A 23,760-nucleotide genomic window follows, 5' to 3' on the forward strand; every position below is an offset into this window, starting at 1 on the left:
CACACAGAAAAACACAGATTATTATAACGCTGTTACTGTGGTGTATAAACTACTCCAATCTTGAATAGAAAGTCTAAAAGATGAACCTATCAAAAATAACAACAACCACTTTTCAAGACATAGGCAGTATATTCAGATATAAATACAAACAATAAAATGTTAAAAAGCAGTGGGATGAAGTTAAAGTGTAGAGTTTTTGTTAGTTTTCTCTTTGCCTGTTTGTTTCTTTGTTTATGCAATCAGTGTTAAGTTGCCATCAGTTTAAAAGAAATGGTTATATTATTTGCAAACTTCATGATAGCCTCAAATAAAAAATGTACAACAGATACACAACAAATAAAAAGCAAGAAATTCAAATATACCACCAGAGAAAATCACCTACAGTAAAAGGAAAATAAGAAGAAAGAAGAAAGAGATCACAAAGCAACCAGAAAACATAATGAAATTGTAAGAGTAAGTCCTTATTTATCAATCATAACATTAAATGTAAATGAACTAAACTCTTCAATCAGAAAACATAAAGTAGCTGAATGGATTTTAAAAAAACAAAATGCAAGTGATTTGTTGCCTACAAGAAAAACACTTCACCTGTAGTAAGGATAAACATAGCCTGAAAATAAAGGAGTATCGAAAGATATTCCATGCAAATGGAAGCCCAAAAAAGGTGGAAGTAGTTATAGCTGAATCAGACAAAATAGATTTCAAGATGAAACCATAAGAAAAGACAAAGAATGTCACCATATATTGATGAAGTGCTGCATTAAACAAGAGAGCGTAACAATTGGATATATATACACAACCAACACTGGAGCACCCAGATAGTAAAAGCAAATATTAGAACGAAGGAGACAGGCCCCAATACAATAATAGCTAGAGACATCAACACCCCACTTTCAGCACTGGATGGATTGCCCAGACAGAAAATCAACAGAGAAACAGTGGACTTAATCTGCACTATAGAACAAAGGGACCTAACAGATATTTGCAGAACACTTGATCCAATGGCTGCAGAATATACATTCTTCTCCTCAGCACATGGATAATTCTCAAGGATGGATCATACGTTAGGCCACAAAATGTCTTTAAAAATTCAAAAAAAGTGAAATTATATCAACTATCTTCTCTGACAACAATGGACTAAAACTAGAAATCAATAACAAGAGGAATTTTGGAAACTATACAAATACATAGAAATTAAACAATATGTTCCTAAGTGACCAGTGGGTCAAAAAAGAAATTATGAAGGAAATTGAAAATTTTCTTGAAACAAATGATAACAGAAACACAACATACCAAATCCTCTCAAATACAGGAAAAGCAGTACTAAGAGGAAAGATTAGAGCAATAAATGCCAACATCAAAGAAGTAGAAAAACTTCAAATAAACAACCTAACCTACAATGAATTTTAAAGAATTAGAAAAGCAAGAGCCAATCAAACCCAAAATTTTTCAAAGAAAAGAAATGATAAAGATCAGAACAGAAATAAATGAAATCAAAATTAAGAAAACTATACCAAAAATTAATAAAATGAAAAGTTGTATTTTTAAAAAAGATAAAATCAACAAACCTTTACCCAGACTAGGAAAAAAAAAACCAGAATATTCAAATAAATAAAATCAGAGGTGAAAAAGAATACATAGCAACTGATACAACAGAAATTCAAAGGATCATTAGTGGCTATTAGGAGAAACTATATGCCAATACATTGGAAAACCTAGAAGAAATGCAAAAATTCTGAGACACATACAACCTACCAAGATTGAACTATGAAGAAATTCAAAACCTGAACAGACCAATAACAGATAATGAGATCAAAGCTGTAAAAAAAACTCTCCCAGCAAAGAAAAACCCAGGACTCAGTGGCTTCACAGCTGACTTTTACCAAACATTTAAAGAAGAACTAATACCGACCCTATTCAAACTGTTCTGAAAAATAGAGGAGGAAGGAATACTTTCAAACTCATTCTAAAAGGCCAGTGTTATTCTGATACTGAAAACAGACAAAATTACAACAACAAAAAAAGAAAACTACAGCCCAATGACTCTAATAAATATTGATGCAAAAATCCTCAAAAACATACTAGCAAACCAAGCTCCACAACACATTAAAAAGATCTTTCATCATGATCAAGTGGGATTTATTCCAGGGATGCAAATATGGTTCGACTTGTACAATCAATGTGATACATCATATCAATAGAATGAGGAAGAAAACCACACGATCATTTCAACCGATGTTAAAAAAGCATTTGATAAAATTCAACATATCTTCATGATAAAAAAATTACTCTGAGAAAACTGGGTATAGAAGAAAGATACCTCAACACAATAAAAGCCATATACAAAGGACTTACAGCTAGTATCACACTAAATGGGGAAAAACTGAAAGCCTTTCCTCGAAGACCTCGGACAAGAATGCCCACTTTCGCCACTGATATTCAACATAGTACTGGCAGTCCTAGGTAGAGCAATTACACAAGAGAAAGAAATAAATGACATTCAAATTTAAAAGAGAAAAAGTCAAATTTATTTTGCCAATGATATGATCTTAAATTTGGAAAGCCTAAAGACTCCACTGAAAAACTCAGAACTGATAAACAAATTCAATAAAGTTGCAAGATACAAAATCAACACAGGAAAATCAGTAGCATTTCTATATGCCAACAGTGAACAATCTGAAAAAGAAATTTTAAAAAGTAATTGCATTTAAAAATAGTTACAAATAAAATATAATATCTAGGAATAAACGTAACCAAAAAAGTGAAAGATCTCTATGATGAAAACCATAAAGCACTGATGCAAGAAATTGAAGGAGACACACACAAAAAAATGGAAAGATATTTGGTTTTCATGGATAGAAAGAATAAATATTGTTAAAATGTCCATACTAGAAAAAGGAATCTATAAATTCAGTGCAATCCCTATCAAAATGCCAATGATATTCTTCACAGAAATAGAAAAAAAGTCCTAAAATTTATATGGAACCACAAACAATCCAGAATAGCCAAAACTATCTTCAGAAAAATGAACAAAACTAGAGGAATGACATTACCTGACTTCAAATTATACTACAGAGCTATAGTAACCAAAACAGCATGGTACTGGCATAAAAACAGATACATAGACCAATGAAACAGCATAGAGAACCCAGAAATAAATCCATGCATTATAGCAAACTCATTTTTGACAAGGGTGCCATAAACACACTGGGGAAAGGACAGTCTTTTCAATAAATGGTGCTAGGAAAACTGGATATCTATATGCAGAATGGACAATTTGGATCACAGTAAGTTAAAAATCTTCTGAACAATAAAGGAAACAATCAACAAAGTGAAGAGAAAACCCACAGAATGGAACAAAGTTTTACAAACTATCCATCTGACAAGAGATTAATAACCAGAACACATAAGGAACTCAAACAACTCTATAGGAAAAAAATCTAATAATCTAATTTAAAAATGGGCAGAATATCTGAATAGGCATTCTCAAAAGAAGACATACAAATGGCAAACAGGTATATGAAAAGATGCTCTGCATCACTGATCATCAGAGAAATGTAAATTAAAACGACAATGAGGTGTCATCTCACACCAGTTAAAGCGGCTTTTATTCATAAGACAGGTAATAATGAATGCTGGTGAGGATGTGGAGAAAAGCAAACCTTCATACACTGCTGGTTGGACTGTAAATTAGTGCAACTACTATGGAGAACAGTTTGGGTGTTCCTCAAAAAACTAAAAATAGAACTACCATATGATCCCACTATCCCACTGCTAGATATATACCCAGAGGAAGCAAATCAGTATATCGAAGAGACACCTTCACTCTCACTTTTATTGCAGCACTATTCACAATGTCTAAGATTTAGAAACAACCTAAATGTCCATCACCAGACAAACGGATTTTAAAAATGTAGCACATCTACACAACAAAGTCCTAGTCAGCCATAAAAAAAAATGAGATCCTGTCATTTGCAACAACATGGATGGAACTGAAGATCATTATGTACAGTGAAATAAGCCAAGCAAAGAAAGACAAACTTCACGTGTTCTCACTTACTTGTGGGAGCTAAAAATTAAAATAATTGAACTCGTGGAGATAGAGAGTAGAATGAGGGTTACCAGAGCCTGGGAAGGTGAATGAGGGTTGAGCAAGGTGTGGGTATGGCTAATGGGTACAAAAATACAGTTAGAATAAACAAGATCTAGTATTTGGTAGCACAACACTGTGATTGTAGTCAAAAATAATTTATTGTATATTTCAAAATAACTTAAAGGTTGTAATTGGATTATTTATAACACAAAAAAAGGTTAAATGCTTGAAGTTATGAATGTCTCATTTACCCTGATGTGATTATTACTCATTGCATGCTTGTATCAAAATATTTCATGTACTCCATAAATATATACACTACTATGTACCCATAAAAATTGAAAAAAGAATTAAAAAGGAAATAAGCCTCAAGTAAAATGAAGAAGAATCTAAATAATGGAAAGGTGCTATATGTTTACTTCCTTCATGTTTTGTATTGGGTAGAGAGTTTACCAATTATTTATGTACTGGGTGTCATACTGTTTAAAAATATTGTATAATTCAGAAATTTTGGTTCCAGTATTTATTATCTACGATACCTTAGCAAGTCATGTCATCTCACAAGATTTGTTTCCTCACCTGTAAAATGTTAATAATAATAGTGATCATAGTTAACAGTAGTTAATAACAGCAAATATTAATAGTAACTATTAATTATAATAGTAAAACTCGTATCATTTTGAAGCATGAATGAAAGATCATACATTAGAAGCCAACCACATTGAAGGAGAAATGGCAAGCACTAAGTAGTCACTTAAAATATTATATGGTATTTGTCTCCAGAATGTTAACAGAAGATACTAAACTTGAGCACTTATCAACTAACTGAATTGCTTAATCAATTGTAGCACTGTTCCCTGAGTCCTTCAAGTCATTTTTAAAACTCTTCAATGAGTTATTTATAGGCAAAGAAATACTACCAATGAAAATTATGATTAATAGTAAACCTTCTCTATACTTCCAAAAAATAGTAGGCCGGGGGTGGGAGAGGATAGACTGCAAGGGTTATGTGTTTTTCCAGGGGTCAACTTCAACCATTTTTAGGGAAGATGGGAAATGGAAAACTTTTTACCCCCCATGGAAAAAGAGAAAAAGAAATTTCCATAGAAATGATTCCTCTGGCATTTCTATTATAAAATGAGAAATTACATCTGAATTTTTTACATTCTAAGATAAAAAAAAAAGTTATTGATAAATGGACACTAAAAGGTGAAGACTTCTTTGTTCTCCTTAAAGTCCCAATTGTACAGGACTAGCCACTGTGACGTATGGGACCTCATTTAGTTATCTATATAGTGTTCCCATTGCTTCAGTACCACAAGAAATAAAAGAGAAATTCAAAAACTGCTGCACCCGCCTTCAGCTCATGTATTTTAGTACTTGTGAGCAGGCATCTTGGAATAATGAAAAATGCTGAAGCTAGATTCAGAATTTAGGAGATTATGATTTCCAGATTCTAACTCAGTACTTTCCCATCCTAAAGGTAACATGCTGTTACTGCTTATGGCATGAGAAAATTCAGTTCAAACAACTAATGCACATAGGCAGAGGGCATGCCAACCATGTATACTGGACTCACATGGCTTTACTACAGCTTTAAAAAGAAACACACCTAGAATCAAAAGATCTCAGTCCAAGGCAAGGGCTAATGGAATGTCAAAGCAGTGTCATCACAGCCCCTTAATTGATTTGAAGGTGCTTGTATAACTATTCAAGGCAAAATGATGTTCTCACTGATGGGAGATACAGAATGTACAATTTGCATCTCATCAGTCCACATTTCCTTTGGGAATCCAGAGGAAGTTTCTTTACAAAACTGGTATTATTTTCTCTAAATCCAGGGCAATTTGGCACATCACATGATAGGGATTGAAGGTAAGCTACCTAGCACCACATATGTTAAACGTTTTAATTCCCTAGCAAAATGAGTTTTGTGTTAATGCCTCTGTAGGAACTCCACTTCAGGGAGTGTCCCTGCTTCTTCTAAGGCGGCCAATCACCAGGCTGCCAACAAGCAAACACGTTGACGATGCCACAGATCAATATAATTGCCATGTTTTGTGGGATGCTCTACTGGGAAGTACATTTTGGAGTAAGAATGCCTACCAATGGACCAGGAAAAGAAGGCAGTGAATGTGCCTTTATTTATGAAACATTACATCAGCAAAAATGGTATTTTATTTTTAAAAAAATTCCCTGCACTATTCCTTTTAATATTCTTTAGAGTCAGACAGTCTACTTTTTCATTCTTGGGAATCCACTGAGTAACTTCATCCAAAGTGTTGTAGATGGTAAAAAGTGCATTTTTACATGACCTGTTTGGGAGTGAATAATATTACTGAGTTTTTACTGATGCATACTAGATAAAACATTTCATTTGGCCCAGAAAAAACTATGGTTTTTGAAAATTAATAAACAGCATAACTTGATCATAAAGTTTCCACAATATTTTCATATATTTATTGCCCCAAAACATACTATTTCTGCCTCATAAGCCTAATGCAAAAAGAAAGTGAGAGAGAAGGGAAGAGGAAGAAACAGAGGGACGGACGGAAGAAGGAAGGATGAGAGAAAGGTAAGAAGAAAGTTTAAATAGGAAGCAAAAATGTGTTTAAATCTCAGCTCAAGCAAACAGCCACATACACTGTGGTCACTTAATGAACATTTAGTGAATGAATGAGCAAATGGATGAGAAGATTCAGATTATTATCAGCAGTATTAGTAAAGTAGCAACAATAATAACCAACACTTTGTTAGTCTACTTATTAGCCAGGCACCATTCCAAGCAGTTTATATGTGTTAACTCGTTTAACCTGAGTAACCCTAGAAGGTTAGGCACTATTTTCATTTATAAATAAGAAAATTGAGGCTCAGGAATATTAAGTAACTTGCCAAAGATCACACATCTAGTAAGCAGCAGAACAGGATTTGGACCCAGGCAGTCTGGTTCCAGAGTGCCTGTTCTAATGACTCTGTTTACTGAAAACTTTACTCTGACTGGCTTAAACAATTAAGAAATGCATCATCAGTGCAGAGGTAGAATAAGTTCCAAGGGTGGTACATCTAGTAATCAATATTTTTACCTCAACAGGACCCAAATGGCCAGGCGTGGTGGCTCACACCTGTAATCCCAACACTGGGAGGCCAAGATGGGCAAATCACTTGATGACAGAAATTCCAGACCAGCCTGGCCAACACGATGAAACCCTGTCTCTACTAAAAATACAAAAATTAGCCAGGAGTGGTGGCACTGCTTGTAGCCCCAGCTACTCAGGAGGCAGAGGCAGGAGAACCACCTGAACTCAGGAGGCAGAGGTTGCAGCGAGCCAAGATCATGCCACTGCACTCCAACCTGGGAGACAAAGCGAGACTCCATCTCAAAAAAAAAGGGGGACCCAAGTTCTGTCCATCTATCTGTCTTACTATATGCTTTTTTAAATGCATTTATTGATTTCACCTTTTGGATACCAGTTGCCCTTTTCTGCATCTAGGAGAAGAGGAGAGAGAAAAGAAAAAAAAACATTCATTGGAATATAAGTCTCCAACCCAATCTAATTGGGGCAACCTAGGGCACATAACCCACCCTAGACCAAAATGGTGACCAGGAAAGTGACATAAACTGATTGAGTCAGATGGCTCATCTGGAATGGAATAATTTTTGGAGAGTCACTATAATGTTTTGGTTTAGAAATTGTCCACTATATTATTGTCCACTGTAGTATTTTGGTTTACAAATGGCTAATGTGAAGCCTACAGAGAGATCAATATACTCTGTCTTCAAAATAATAAGACATGATAACTTCATCAAAAATTTCATGAATTAGAACATCTCTAGGTTTACCTTTTGTTCTGTCATTCTATGATCTTATAAATTCACTGAATGTTTACCAGTGTTTCTTAGGAGAAAAGTGTTCCTATGGAAATGTTTTCATATACCCCAATTTTTCTAATACAGCACAATTAAACTTGCATCATTTATCCTATTGGTGACTTAGGAGGAAAAGCATGATGAAATGAAAGGGAAACATAAGGCATTGACTTTGCTCTTTCACTATCTTAGGAGCAGATGTTTTCCATCATAATGTATGAGCTACCCATGGTTGTGCCCATAGGCCTGGCATGTGGGTCTCCTCAGAGATGCTACACCTGGGAAACCAATCTTTGATTCAGCTGGTCTGACGGGGAACACTCAAGATGGTACCAAGGTTGCTTTTGCACTGCGAACTGGCAGACAGGCAGGTGAGTCCCCTGTGAGTCTCCAGCAAGAAACAGGAGAATATGACTATACCCCAATAATAGCAATCAGGCACTTTTTACCAAGCAAGAATTCTAACTCCATGCAGGTGGTAGCAGCAGCTGTTGTATGTTCCTACAGAGACTCAGGGACCTGAGGAGTCTTCTCCTGGGAGCGTGCCTTATTGCCTCTTTCTTTCTGTAATAATCTTGAGTTTCCATATCCTTTGCCATTAAAGAAACATTATATTTCATAAGTGTGTCTACCGGCCTCTTACCATCAATCACATCACTGTCCCATGGAGACATTCATGCAGTTATACAGGATATTGAACAAGAGTAGTTTGGAAGTCAATCATTTTCTGTAAAGTCTCTATGTATTAAGCTAGAGATGGCTGAAAGGGAATTTTTCTAAGGTATTCTACATGGTTCTGCAGGCATCTAAGAACACCCTGAAATGGTCAAGGGGATCCACTGAAAAGAATGCCTCTGCCTTGGCACTTGGATTAATTCTCTATTGAATCGAGTTCTTTAGAACCTCGCTACTCAAGACAGCAGCCCATGGACCAGGAACATCTGCTGAAATCTAGGGGTCCTATCCCATATCTACTTATTTAGAATCTGAATTTTAACAGGATCTCCAAGTGTTTCTCATGCAAATTAAAGTTTGGGTCGCTATCACTGCTTTAAGGATCTGCCTTCTTTGGCTTATAAGAATTTACTTCCTTCTATCCTTTCGTTATATAATTAAGTCATGTGGGCTCAGTCAAATACCCATTTGCAAATACCCATTCCCAGAGCCACATGTAGCAAATGAGACAGATATACAAAAATAACAATGTGGTACCTATAACTGCAAGGTACATGCGGTACCTTGAAGATTCTAGACATTCTCAAATTAGGAACCACTGATATGATTATATGAATTACCAATTACTAGAATTAAACCTTTACATTAAAATAAAACTATGTGAAATACATGACAATCAGACTTAATTTAAGTAAAAAGGACTGTTTTGCCTGAAGTAGAGAGACTTGAGAAAACATCACTGCCTTCCTCAAATGTGTGAAGCCTGGTCCCATGAGAAGGGACTAAATCTCTGTAGGAGAAAAAAGGCAAAAATAGAGCAAGAGCAAAGATGTGACAGGGAAGCAGATCCCAGCTTTATTTAAAGAAGAACTCCTTGATAGTTAGAACTATCCACGGTATTGAATATGCCGCCCGGGAAATCGTTACCCAAACTGCATTGAGAATAAAATACATTCCTGTGATTATGGCCTATACAATAACAGGCCTCTGCTTCTCTGACCATCCTCCTCCTCATTCACTGCATTTGCCTCATCTTACCTTAGCTCCCTACTCTTTCTCCGACACATGGACCAAGCTCACTTCACCCAAGGGTTCTGCACCTGCTGCTACCTCAACCTGAATGATCATCTGCTGCCATTCTCCTGACTCACATCTTCACGCCAGTCAGGTCCCTGCTCAAATGTCTCATCACTTAATCCATGAGCCTGTTGCTGACTGCTCAATCTATCTAGAATAATCTCTGTCCTTCCTCTCTCTCTCTCTCTCTCTCTCTCTCTCTCAACCAGTTATGTTATGGTAATATACAATGTCCAATTCTCAGTTCTTAGAAAAAACTAAGAGTTGCCTAGCATGATATCTAGAATGCCAGTTGCTACAGATTGGCTGTGGCTGTGACTCACAGGCTTCTTCAAATGACAGAGGGGAAGAGCAAGAGTCTAAGCTGAACCATGTGATCACAGTAAAGTTTCTGCCCAAAACTAAGAAAATTGTATTGTATTCAAAGTGAATGTCCTGATTGTGATACTACACCATAGTCTTGCATGATGTTACCACTGGGGGAAACTGGATAGATACAGTCCATGGCATCTCTCCGAGTTATTTCCTACAGCTGCATATTCACTTACATCTCTCTCAAAATATCAAAAATCTTAGCCTTTTTTAAAAAAAAGTATTTGCCTTACTCAAAGTTGACATGTATCACACTCTACTCACATTCCACTGGCCAACACAAGTCACGTGAACAGGCAGGAAAACATACCTGCCACGAGAAGGCACTACAAGCCACATGGCTCTGGATGGAGGTGGACAGTTCATGTAACAATCAGGATCCTACCTGGAAAACAGAAACCACATTAAGTTTCTTAACAGAGAGAATTTAATATGACGAAGTGTTATGTTAAAATCATGGTTGAAACCTAAAATGATAGAAAGAGAACACTAAGGTAGTAAGAATAATAGCTGCAAATACCACCCAATACTAGGGGACAAAGGGAAGAAGTTGGTTTTCACAGAAATTAAAAGCTTGGAGGAGAGGCCCCAAAAAGATGAGACTCAGAAAAGAGTGCACACTGCTCAGTTGGGGGTATCATGGAGGAATTTGAAAGACTTGCTGTAGTTGTTATTTCTACAATTGGTCACAAGACTATATTCAGTAATTATTATTTTGATCTCTTTTTTTTTTTTTTTTGTATCCATTCCATGTTTCTTGTCCTCAGTCAGCACCTCAGCTAGTTGGGATTCTTGGTGGGGTGACTCAAACCCTGATTCCTGAAAGACCTGATTCTCAGTGGTTCTAACTTTTTGTTGGTTGCTGTAGTTTTCCTTTGCGTTTTACCAAGAGGACATGGGAACACTAAGAGATGCCCCAGAGAATCCCTTAAGCTCCAATCATTTTGCTCCCTGCCTCGATCATATGGTAGCGACTCAATTTTCTTTGGTAATCAGGATCAATTATCCTAATTTAGTAGGGATTCCACTCTTTACCAGGATAGCTAGGAGATAGTCTCAACTGGCAATGCAATCGAACTAATGTTGTATCCCCACATAGAAGCATTCCTCCCTTGGAAACAAAGTCAGACGAAACTACTGATCTGAACATTCTGGGGATAAGAATTAGAAATTCTGTAGGTGGGTTATCAAAATTGATAGTGAGAAGAACCATTTGCACTTCTATTCTTGATTCGGGGGCCCAGGCATGCTGGCTGTGGGAGAAACAGTACCATATACTGACCACCAATTTTATTCTCTAAGATAGAATCCCAGTGTTGTCTCCTCACCGAAAAATTAATTCAACCTTTAGTTGGTCATTCTATGACTCTCTCAGGACAGCTGCTTCTGGGTGGTGGAGTATATAATAAATCATTGATGGTACAGCTAATCTCCTCAATCTCCCTTCCTACCATAATGGACTTCACTCTACAGGTGACTATATTATGTGGCGAGTATTTCTGTTCTAATTAAATCTCTCGTAACTGGAAAAACAACCATAGGAGAGTCCATTGACTCACTTGGCCAATGGTGAGACAGACTTGGGCAAAATTTCATTGATTGCTTGACCACCATAAGGCCCTAGTTGACTAGTGGACCATAGAATTTCTTTGGGTCCTCAGGAATAAGCATAATTTCAGAGCCAGTGTTCACTAATCCCCCATTGTCTGAGTATTTGCCTTTCTCAAGTATCTTCCTCTCTCCTTCCCTTTTTCCATAGTCACTCATAAATGGAAGAGTTAAGTGAATATTTAAAAACAGTAATACAAATCTACTCAACTCTCTTGCTTCTTTTCTTTTTCTTCACAGCACTGATTACTACTCAAATTACATCTTTTGTTGTTGTTGTTGTTATTTGGTTATCTTTCATCTTCTTTCTTTCTGAGTAAAACATAAGCTCCGGGAGGATGGTATGTCTTATTCATCACTGTTTTTCCCCAGTGCTTAGAAGAATGCCTGGACACTACTAAGTATTTAATAAATACTTCTTGAACAAACAAACATTTTTGAAAGGTAGTTTGGCAATATGTATCAAAAGCCTTAAAAATGCATAAAGCATATAGCCTAAACATTAGACTTCTAGAAATTTTAAACTTCTTGAAATTCATCCTTAGAAAACACTAACATTTCAGTAAAATTTAGTATTCAAAGAATTATTCATCACAGCATAAAATCTGTAAAAGTAAAATAATCTAAACATATGATCAGAGATTATTAATCCATTAATTCAACATATACTTCTTAAGTACCACTAAATATCAGGAACACTGGGCTCGGTGCCCAGTATACTGCAGTTAATAAGACAGATATGATCCCTCAAGGTGCCCAGAGAGAAAGATGTCAAGAGACTATTTTACTTTTTATTTTTAAATGCAGCAAATACACTTATAGATACTCCACTAATAACAGCAATAATAATGAGGATACTTTACATTTGCATAGCACTCCTCTCTTTTCAAAGTAATTCTCCAGCCATTATATTTCTTAAAATTAGGTCATATTAAACTGCACTTGAACTCCATTATTAGATCTTTTCTGAGAAGAGAGTTGAGAGACTGTTGGCCCTTTTACATTAATTATGGACATATAAGATGAATTAATCAAATTCTGCTGTATTTGCTATTAAGGTCAATTGTGTGGGGAAAAAAAGTCACTCTGCAGGGTTTACAGTAGGATGCAGCAGAGAGGATTGTGTAAAAAAATAAAAGGTTTTCACAATGATTTTATTTTTAAATAAACCCTGAACCCGTTGTCTGGATGAAGCCTCACTAGTAGTTTGCAAGAACACTACCATTTCAGAGACTCAAGTTGACTGGCAGACATAGGTTTACAGTGAAGCTTCGAGGCCTCAAGCTTCAGGGCCTTTTATTTGCATGGACTGTGGGAGAGGACTTTGCAAGGTATTCAATGGCCATATGATTTTGTAAATTTGACAAAAAGATTTTTACCTCCATCAGTCTAGACTGGCATGTGCCTTTTTACATCAAACTTGTCCTCTTTCACATTTATCTTTTTTTCTTTCTTTCTTTTTTTTTGTTTTGAGACAGAGTTTTGCTCTTGTCCCCCAGGCTGGCGTGTAATGGTGAGATCTTGGCTCATTGCAACCTCCGTCTCCCGGGTTCAAGCGATTCTCCTGCCTCAGCCTCCCAAGTAACTGGGATTACAGGCATATGCCACCACGCCCAGGTAATGTTTGTATTTTTAGTAGAGATGGGGTGTCACCATGTTGACCAGGCTGGTCTCGAACTCCTGACCTCAAGTGATCCACCTGCCTCAGCTTCCCAAAGTGTTGGGATTACAGGCATGAACCTCTGTGCCTGGTCCACATTTTTCTTTCATCAGGTGGCACTACAGGGGCCACAGGCAGAGCTTTCCATAGGGTGTACAGAGCCCCCAAAAATATTTTTGTAACGCCCCTGTCTATATAAACAGCTTTATGGAATATTGCAAAATGCATGGACCTATAGGAGGTACAGGGATGTATCAACGAAGACTTAGAATAATGAGTAGATAAGAAATTTATGTATATGTGTGTTGTCTCATCAAGACACATGAATATCCTTTGTAGTATCCAGGGACCATCTTTGCCCATTCTGGGCCAGAAGCCATTTCTTTTTGTTCTATAGAATCAAATGTGTGATTTCTGGCTAATTTCATAACACCCATCATAAGAAAAAAGTAGCATACTCATTACTCACAATGCATGGCTCTGTGTGTGTGTGTGTGTGTGTGTGTGTGCATTGTTTGTTCTGAGACAGCGTCTCACTCTGTAGCCCAGGCTAGAGTGCAGTGGCACAATCATAGTTCACTGAAGCTTTGAACTCCTAGGCTCTTTCTCAGCCTCCCCTGTAGCTAGGACTACAGGTGGGGGCCGTCGTGCTTGGCTGATTTGTGTGTGTGTATATGTATATGTGTGTGTGTGTGTGTGCGTACAAGGTCTCACTATGTTGCCCAGATTGGTTTCAAACTCTGGGTCTTAAGCAGTCCTCCCACCTCAGCCTCCCAAAGTACTGAGATTACAGGTGTGAGTCATTGCTTCCTGCCATGGCTTTTTGAAACCTGTTTGTACTGAAACAATACTGATCCTCTAGCCTCTGCAGTCTCCTATTGCTATTTATTTAATGCCATTTACATGATGACTCATAAGCCACATCACCCATTGTGCCACCTAGGGATTCTGGCTTCCAGTGACTCTCAAAGTTGTTATGACATTTATTTGATTATGACCACAAATTCCAGGCTTACCAAAGTATACAGGAAAATGTGAACAATGATTTAGATGCTGGTCATGTTAAATTTACCATTTGTTACTTTATAGCTTAAGTGCAGAACAACATACCTACCATCCATTTCTCCTCTTAAGCTCTTTAGGCCAAATCATTGTGTTTCTAGAATGTGATCATTTACCATTTTGACTGTACCACCGCCTTCCACACACTGGGGAGGAGGGGAAGAAGGATCACGGGGGGAGGGAGAAGAGTGATTCCATTCCTACAAAGAATGCCCGTGCCTCATCCAACATGGCTTAAGAATGACCTGGGAGAACGTGACATCACCATATCTCACCATACCACCTTCCCAGGAGGCAAAAGACTGCATCAGTCGGAAGGGCACACTGACATTACAGAGCAATGCTCTTGAGAAACCCTTGGAGGACAGAAGCACAGCCACTCTGGAGGACACCTGAGAGATGGTATGGAAACTGCGGAGGAGTTAGAGTGACAGCTCTGGATGCCCATGGCAAAAGTCCTACAAAGTAGACGACTGCCACCATCCCTAATTGCCTTCAGGGGCTGTAGATCAGAGGCAGCCCTGCCATTAGAGCAAGGACTGGTGAGAGCCCATGCACAGGCCCACATCCAGATCTTAGGCCCCAGGGTTAACAGTAGATGGTCAGTAGCTTAGAGCCCTGAACTCATCCTGTGTCACCCAAAATCAGTCTGTCAGCACTATTGTGGTGGCCCAACATCACAGGTTATCTGGAAAAACAAATGTCATACTGGTCAGTGGGTACAGTGTACTCATCAGGCCTCTCAAACCCTGAGTCCTACAGATCTTTGGGGTATATGGCCAACCTGAAATATGCAGTAGAGGGTCAGAGAACATACCAGGCTGAAATGAGGACCAGAGCACATGCAGGTCCAGATCCAGGACTGGATGTGCCCCACCCAGGTGGCAATAGTAGCCCCAGCCAATCTCAGGAACCACAGGGTAACTTCAACAGTTTTGAGGAAGGCACTCCACAGTGCATGGTCCCATGAGGCTCAGTGTTTTGGGGCCCTGATGGCTGGAGTCTAAAAGCAATACTGCAAACAGGTATTTGTGAAAGGCTATTAAGGGGATGCTGACTTGGAAGACACATTTAGTTGGGGTTAATATAGTTATTTGGGTTGCCATTACTTTTGAGTATAATTAAGTTTCTGCCAGCCATCCCAATGCAAAAATGTCTTTCTAGGAATTTCTACTACCCACTGTACCAACTCACCACATATCATGATATGCAGGAGCAGGGCCAGATGCCACAGTAAGGTGTGACACTGCACCAGAAGAATGTGTCTCGCAGGTAGTGGTGAGAAACCAAGTTTAAAAGTAGGGAGCAAGAGGACAGTCTGTGGGAAAGTTTGTTGATGTTAATATCTCATGGATGAAATGAACATGATAGAAATTTTCCCAAATTTAACAATAATTTACATGAAATTACCAATAATGAGTTGTGAAATCAAAGAAGCTTCTAAACATGTCAACAGTGAGACTGAACTATTTTCTGTACAGAAAATATTACAAAATACTGTCACATAATAAGATGGCCAAAGAGTCGTTAAGGTCATTTTATCAATCTGCCATGTCTTCCGGGTCTTCCATTTAGCACCCTTGGTACCCTGTGGCCCCTGACATATTTTACATCCAGGCTCCTTCCCACAGGAGTTTTGTAAGGCACTTGCAGTTAATTTGGTAAACTAATTTGAACTGAAGAGTTAGGCTGGTTAATAATGACTTCAAAGAGTATCATCTCCCTGTTCTGGTTTGCATTTTAGCCAGCATTTTTTCAGTGCTTGAATGCAGCATTTTCTCAATTTGGTTTCAATGAAGATCAACCAAAAATATAGGAAAAAGTATTAGAGATATATCCTAGTCTATTAATAGAGCTATAATATTTCTGAATTTTGTGATGTTTACAGCAGTAACTTTTATATTTTGTAGCTTGCTGTAATTTCTTTTCTCACTCTAAACAAATATTAACTTTAATTCCCAATTTTGAATATACTTTTTTAAAGAAGGCCCTCAAAATTGTACACATTTCTAGGTTCACAGTTCCTAGATCCACGCCTGTTACTAGGGCCACATCTTACACAGCTTCAAAATAGCTGAGTTGTCAAATGAAATTTTTGTTAGCTATAAAAAAAAAAAGACATGTAGATTTATGAGTTCCTCTGACTAGCAAGTACAGCATTTACTCCCCAAAAGGAGTCATTCACATAAAAAGTCAAATAAATACGTATATACTTATCAAATGAGACTTTCAGCAGATGTAAACATGCACACAAATAATCCCTAACCTCTTTATTCTGTCAGAAGGCTGAAAAATATTGTGCCTGGCTAAGTTTCCTGTTCCTGAAAATTCATTTTTAATTCCTAAGCAAGGTTTACTTTAATTTCATCTTTGTTTTCCTACCAGCTCCTACTTTCATGGAATTCTCTCAGGAGAAGTTCCTAAAGTATCCAGGACTGTTCTAGCCAGCTGTGCAGGGTTGGGCTAAGGGCCAATGTGTGTAAATATGGGAAGGCCAGGAGGTCAACAGAATTCTGGCTGGGTTCTGCCCAGGCCTCATTCTCTGAGGGGTGGTTCTACACTTCATCACTAGGGAAACTGTCTCCCACAGCTCCATGAGCTGTATATGACCAAAAACACACCACAGTGGAATTTGAATATCTGAGTTTAGGGTGGTCACTTTTAATGCAGCAGATGGAAGAGAAGAGTAGAATACCAGTGGGAGATATTAGAAAGCTGGAATGCTTTAGTGTTAATCTTACATAATCTGATTTTAAAATAGTTCCCATGGGACAAGTCAGGAGTAAGGCAAGGCCCATCCTGTTGCAGTCAACATGAAAAGAATTAGTTACTAGCAATGCCTTACTCTAGATTTAGTTTCTGCAGCTATACATGTTCTTAGTGTTTGAATTTGCCTCGGTCAAGGAAATTAACATGAACTATACTCACGACCTCTCCCCCACAAAAAAGGTGAAATCTCAGTGGCTTAAAATAAAACTTTATTTCTAACCCACACAAAGTCCAGAATGTATGCTTTGTGACTCTACTCCATACAGTGACTCAGGAACTCAGACTGTTTTAATCATGTGACTCTTCTGTCTGTCTTATTCTATCAAGAATATAACTGGCAGATGGGAGGGTTGAAAAAAAATGCAAGAATGTGCAAGGCTTTCTGTATATGTCAGGATTAGAGGTGAAGTTTGTCACCTCTGCCCACATTGCACTAGTCAGAACTCAATCACATGGCTTTATCTAGCTGGATGAGACACTGAGAAATATCACTGAAATGTGTGCAAAGAAATGAAAGGAAACAGGTTTGGTGTCACACTAGTGGTATCACCATAAACCAGCTAAACTCCGAGTTTGAATATCAGTTCCCCATATACCAAGAAACACTTTTGCATGCAGAGGAAACTTTAAACAACTCCGCTTCCTGCTGGCAATCCTTTATTTGACTTTATGCTTTAAATGAATATGGAAAGATTAGAATCTGATTTTTATGAGTCTTGTTGCTTAAGTAAACCCTGATTGAACATCTCTTTTCTCTTATGTGGTTCTATGTCGATATTACCCATATGAATTGAGGTTGGTAGGGTAAATATTTACTATTCAGGAATGTTCTGTTTATTTTGTTTTGTTTTGAGACAAATTCTCGCTCTGTCGCCCAAGCTGGAGTGCAGTGCATGATCTCGGCTCACTGCAACCTCCACCTCCTGGGTTCAAGCAGTTCTCCTACTTCAGCCTCCAGAGTAGCTGGGATTACAGGCGCCCACCACCATACTCAGCTGTTTTTTTTTTGTTTTTTGTTTTTTGTTTTTTTTCTCATTTTTAGTAGAGACGGGGTTTCACCACGTTCGCTAGGCTGGTCTCAAACTCCTGACCTCAGGTAATCCACCCACCTCGGCCTTCCAAAGTACTGGGACTGCAGGCGTGAGCCACCACGCCCGGTCTTCTGTCTTTTACTGCTCTACCATGTCTTCCTGACCTCCCAATTAGCACCCTTGATACTCTCTGGCCCTTGTCATATTTTGTCTCCAAGCTCCTTCTCACAAGAGTTTTGTAAGACACTTGCAGTTAATTTGATAAACTAATTGGAACTGAGGAGTTAGGTTGGTTAACAATGACTTCAAGTATTATCATCTCCCTGTTCTGGTTTGCATTTTAACCAACATTTTTCAGTGCTTTAATGCATTTCCTCAATCTGGTTTCAGTGAAGATTAGCCCTATAAAATGTTGGTGGAGGGAGGGGGGCAAATGGGTAAAATCTCCCTTTCAGCTAAGTTTGGCCGGTTGTATGTGACTACATACTGCAGCTCTTCCTCTTAAAGATGCGTAATGTACATGACAATATTACTGGTCCTGGGAAATTCTGCAGTAAAGACTTTAATTTTTTTGTTTATTCCATTTTTTCCAAGCTTTTTGACCATGGAATTTATTTGCTATTTTTTATTTTTTGTTTTTTAGTTTTATCATTTCTTTTTGTTTTTGTATAGCTCTTACTCAAGTCATGAAATATTTCTAGCGTAGGGAACCGAAGCCCAAGAGAAAGCCAGTGAGGGCAGTAGTTGAGGTAGGGGATTTTTCACGGCTTCATGAGCTGTCTTCTCTCTGTCTGTGAGGCCATCATTGGTTTCAATTTTTTATCCTTTCTATGGCTCAATTTCACATGTGTTTTTTGAGCTCCTAACTCCGTGTTTTATCCATCTAAATCAGTGTATCTCTAGTGATAAATAAATAAGAAAGAAATAAGAATCTAAACAATCAGTCCCCTTGAGGAGAATTCCAACCTCTCTTCCATTTCAATTAAAGAAATTTCGGCATCATTGTTTTATTTGGTTTGTTCCACATCAAAAAAAAGTTTAAATCAAATTTAAAATTTTCCCACTTTGGGCTTTGCACTTAAAGAGAAAAGAACTTTGTCCTCTCAGAGGGAAGGACTTTTAGAAAAAAATAAACCAAATAAATCCAATAAGCCCCCTACCAGTGATCCCCCTTCTCCTCTGGCTTTTCCCTGCTGGGGAAAAAAATAAACTTTCCGCTTGACTCTCTCTTGCTGACAGTTTCTTCTAACTGCATCACAAATTGAACTTTAAAATAAATAAATGAATAGAGGCAGCTGCTACGGGATGGGAAATGCAGAGATATACGAGTAGGACTTTGTGAGAAAAGAAACCTTAGCATCAATTGATCTGAAAACATCCAGTCAGTGTTTTTCATGTGGCTCTAATCTCAATGGGGAAATAAAGGCATTTTCAGCAATCATGGGTGATCACATCAAAATGAAAACTTGAAGCTTTGTACAGATGATCCACCAAAATTAGACAGTAGAAAGAAATTTGGGATAACCTTGACCAAGTCTATCTCATGCCAAGTAAAAAAGAATCCACGAAAAAGCAACCCCCAAGAGAACAAAAGACAGCCCCGGCCTGGTTGTTGGTGTTACTGGAATGACTGGAAAGGGTCACTTGTGCTCTGATGAATGGTAGCCCCTTACCTAAAAGTACTTCTCATTGGCCAAACATGATGCCTCCAGCCACATGAGCTTTGAGCAAGTCCCCAAGTAAGCCTTAAACTCTCTGGAAATTGGGAGCACTTTCTATACTACTTTATATCCCCCACAATGTTTGAAAAACTTACTTTATTTTTTTCTTTGCTGAGACAGAGTCTCGCTCTGTCAGAAGGCTGGAGTGCAGGAGCACAGTCTTGGCTCACTGCAACCTCCACCTCCCACGTTCATGTGATTCTCATGCCTCAGCCTCCCAGGTAGCTGGGATTACAGGCATGCACCATCACGCTTGGCTAATTTTTGTATTTTTAATAGAGATGGGATTTTGCCATGTTGGCCAGGGTGGTCTCGAACTCCTGAGCTCAAGTAATCTGCCCAACTCAGCGTCCCAAAGTGCTGGGATTACAGGGATGAGTCACCGCATTCAGCCTGGAACACTTGCTTTATTCAGTAAATATAGTATACAGATTGTGGATCACAAGCTATGATTTCCAGGTCCTTGTCTTATCATCTCTTAGCCATGTAATTTAGGTAAGTCACAATTTCATGGAGCTTGTTTCTTCATCTGTATAGTTAATATCTTAAAAATCTTTAGTCCTTCTAGCACAGAGTTGTTAAAAGAATGGAGTACAGTGCCAGTGGTGGAGGACTGGACAGAGGACAGTAGGCATCATGCAGCTTCAGGACCCCCTTCTCACTTCAGCTCCAGCAGCTCCACTTATGTCTATTTCATATCTTAGAATTCCATGTAAATTTTAGTATAAAGAAAGCATTGCAATGCTTAGAAATATTTGGAAAACATTACTGTGTGACAATGTGCTTCCTAAACTGAGAAGCAGTGTAACTTATTTTTACAGTATTGTATTGAGGTATAATTTACTTAAAGAAAAATATACATATCTCAAATGCACACTCAATGACTTGTTTATGTATGTATGCATACTGTTTGTACATCAAATAAAGGTATTGAACATTTTCTTTCCTTAGAAAATTATTTCATTCCACTTTCCATTTAATAACTCTCTCTCTCTACACACACACACACACACATACACATACACACACACACACACATACACACACACACACACACATACACACACACACACATACACACACCTGCCCCCAGGCAACCACTGAGCTGGGTTCTATCACCACAGATTATTTTTGCCTAGTCTAGAGCAATCAAGTGGTATGTATGCTTCTGAATCTGGCCTCTCTCTCTCTCTCAGCATAATATCTATAAGACTTATCCACGTTATTACATATAATTGCAGTTAATTTTTCTCTTTGTTACATACTGTTCCATCATATGAAGATGCCATAAATTTCTTCTCTGTTAACATGCTAACAATCTATGGAGCAGTTTCCAGTTTGGAGCTATTACAAATAAATCCACTGTCAATATTCATATTCATGCCCTTTTGTGGTCATCTGTTTTTATTTCTCTTGGATAAATATTTAATGGAATTGGTAGGATATAGGGTAAGTATACGTTTAACTTTACAAGAAAGTCAGTTTCCCCAAGTGGTCATATCATTTGATACTCCCATCAGCAAAGTAAGAGCATTTCCATTGTTCACATCCTCGCCAGCAGTGGATGGTGTCGGCGTTTTTAATTTTAACAAGTTGAATAGGTTCAAAATATCTCATTGTGGTTTTAATTTGCATTTCCCCTATTTAAGTACATGCTAATATACACATTACCCATTCTAATAGCCTTTTTGAGGGACTGTTTACTTAAGTTTTTTGCCCATTTAAAAACTGTTGGGTGGTTTGTCTTTTTATCATTGGTTTATAAGGGTTCTTTACATATTCTGAATAAGAGTCCTTGGTCAGATAAACATATTGCTAATATTTTTTCCCTGTCTGTGGCTTTTCACTCTCTTAATAGTGTCTTTGAAGAGCAGAATGTTTTTAATTTTTAGGAAGTCTCATCTAAAATTATTTCCTTATATCAAGATAGGCAAAAAGATATTCTCTTATATTTTCTTATAGAAGTTTTACAAATTTAGTTTTTATATTAAGCACGATCATGAGAAGTATATATTTTGATTTGTTAGTTTCTTATTGGGTCTTAAATAAGATGTCTGAGGTTGAGAAATACCATTTGGGTAACTTGTTTCAAGACTTAGAATCTTGCAGATAGATGACCATTAACACTTGTAATGATCAATAAGAGTATTTAAGTCTAATGTCTTTCCATTTGTCCACCTGGCAAGCTGTAAAGAGTTTGAAGTAGGACACCCTGACAGTGAAAATGCGTGTGCTAGACAACATCCTTAATAATGCCAAGACAAGAGTCTTGCCAGGACTTTCCTGGCAAACTCAGGCATATTATCACTCTAGATTCAGGTCTTCTGACTCTTGGTTAAGTATCATCCTAGATAATTCAATCAACAGTTGTTAACTTCTGCAGAACTGTTTATTTCAACTACTAAAACAGTATTGAGGTGTCAAAAACAGTTGAATACTGGACTCTTTGGTCTTCCCTCTTAGGTCTGGGCCAAGGAACATCAGACATGGTTTGGAAAATCAAGACTTGTAACTTGTGCATCCTTGAAGTCTCACTGTTGAGACTGAACAAAGAATTTTCAACCCTGGTGTTCTATGTCTCCTTTGGGGAGCTCTTCTAAAAAGATATATTGTTACTGCTCCAGTTTGCATCACCATTTGGTTTAATTATTATTCGTAATTGGGAAATAATTAGATAAAACGATGATGTAAACCCCTGTGGAAAATAGACATCTCTTAAGAACTCTAATGTTTTCCGTCACTTAAAAGGAAGGGGATATGACTTACTAGAGGAAAAAACTAATTAGAAAAGCAGACACATCTTCTCCCTCTCCTCATATTTCAGGCATGCTGGCAAGTGCTCAAAAATGATCACAGAGTGGCCTATTTCTCAAGGACCCCAAGAGAGCGTGATAAATTTAAATCATCATCTCAGGAAAAGTGCCTTGAGCACTTATCTTTGCCATTTTATAATCTTCAGTCAGAAGAGAGAGCTTGGCTCTCCAAACTGGCAAAGCCATACAAAATTTTGGCTAAAGAAAAGCTGAGGTAACACCCACACCAAAGCAAATCTAGGCAAGTTAAGATTCCTGCCAAAAGAAATACATTTGAGCAAAGTGAGGAGACAGAAATGTTTAAGACAATGCTGTTCCCCAGAAAAATGAAAACAAGACTTACACAGGGACACAAATCAGGAAAGTTCAACAGTACAAGGAGATGAGAGGGAAGTGATTAGATGTTCAGATGTGGGTCTAGCAACTTCAAAACCCCAAGTAAATCTCTCTAAAACTCTCTGTCTAGAATTAGATCATTGGATTTTAAAAGGTGGATTAACAATAACAAAAAAAATCAGGTAACTACCCAAGGAAAAAAGGTAACAATAAAGCAAATATTATGAAAATGACATCCCAATGAAAGTCATATTTAAATATTTCCACTTTAAAATGTAAATATTTATTAATAAATTATAATATAATTATTTGAAGATGACAAACAGGAAGACTTAGAAAAAAAAGCACTAGGATTGCAAATATACAAAATGCTCTTAACCCTTTCTCCCAACTGGTCCAGTTAGACATTCATCCCTTGACAATTAGACTAAAAGGTAAATCTGGATTCCCAAGACTCAATTCTTGGGTATAGGTCAGAATTTGTTAATGTTCTCAGATTAGTCTCTGTATAGCATAATGCTACAATGTAAACTTATCTAGCCACAAATATTAATCTTGAATTAAAGAGTTCTGAGAATTCAAGTACAATCTGATCCTGAATAGATGTCCTCTCTTCTTTACTTTCCCCTCATCCTGTATCCACACCAGACCAATCTGGCTCAACTTTTATATAAC

The sequence above is a fragment of the Macaca thibetana genome, chromosome 12, assembly GCF_024542745.1.
Source record: "Macaca thibetana thibetana isolate TM-01 chromosome 12, ASM2454274v1, whole genome shotgun sequence".
Classification (NCBI taxonomy): domain Eukaryota; kingdom Metazoa; phylum Chordata; class Mammalia; order Primates; family Cercopithecidae; genus Macaca; species Macaca thibetana.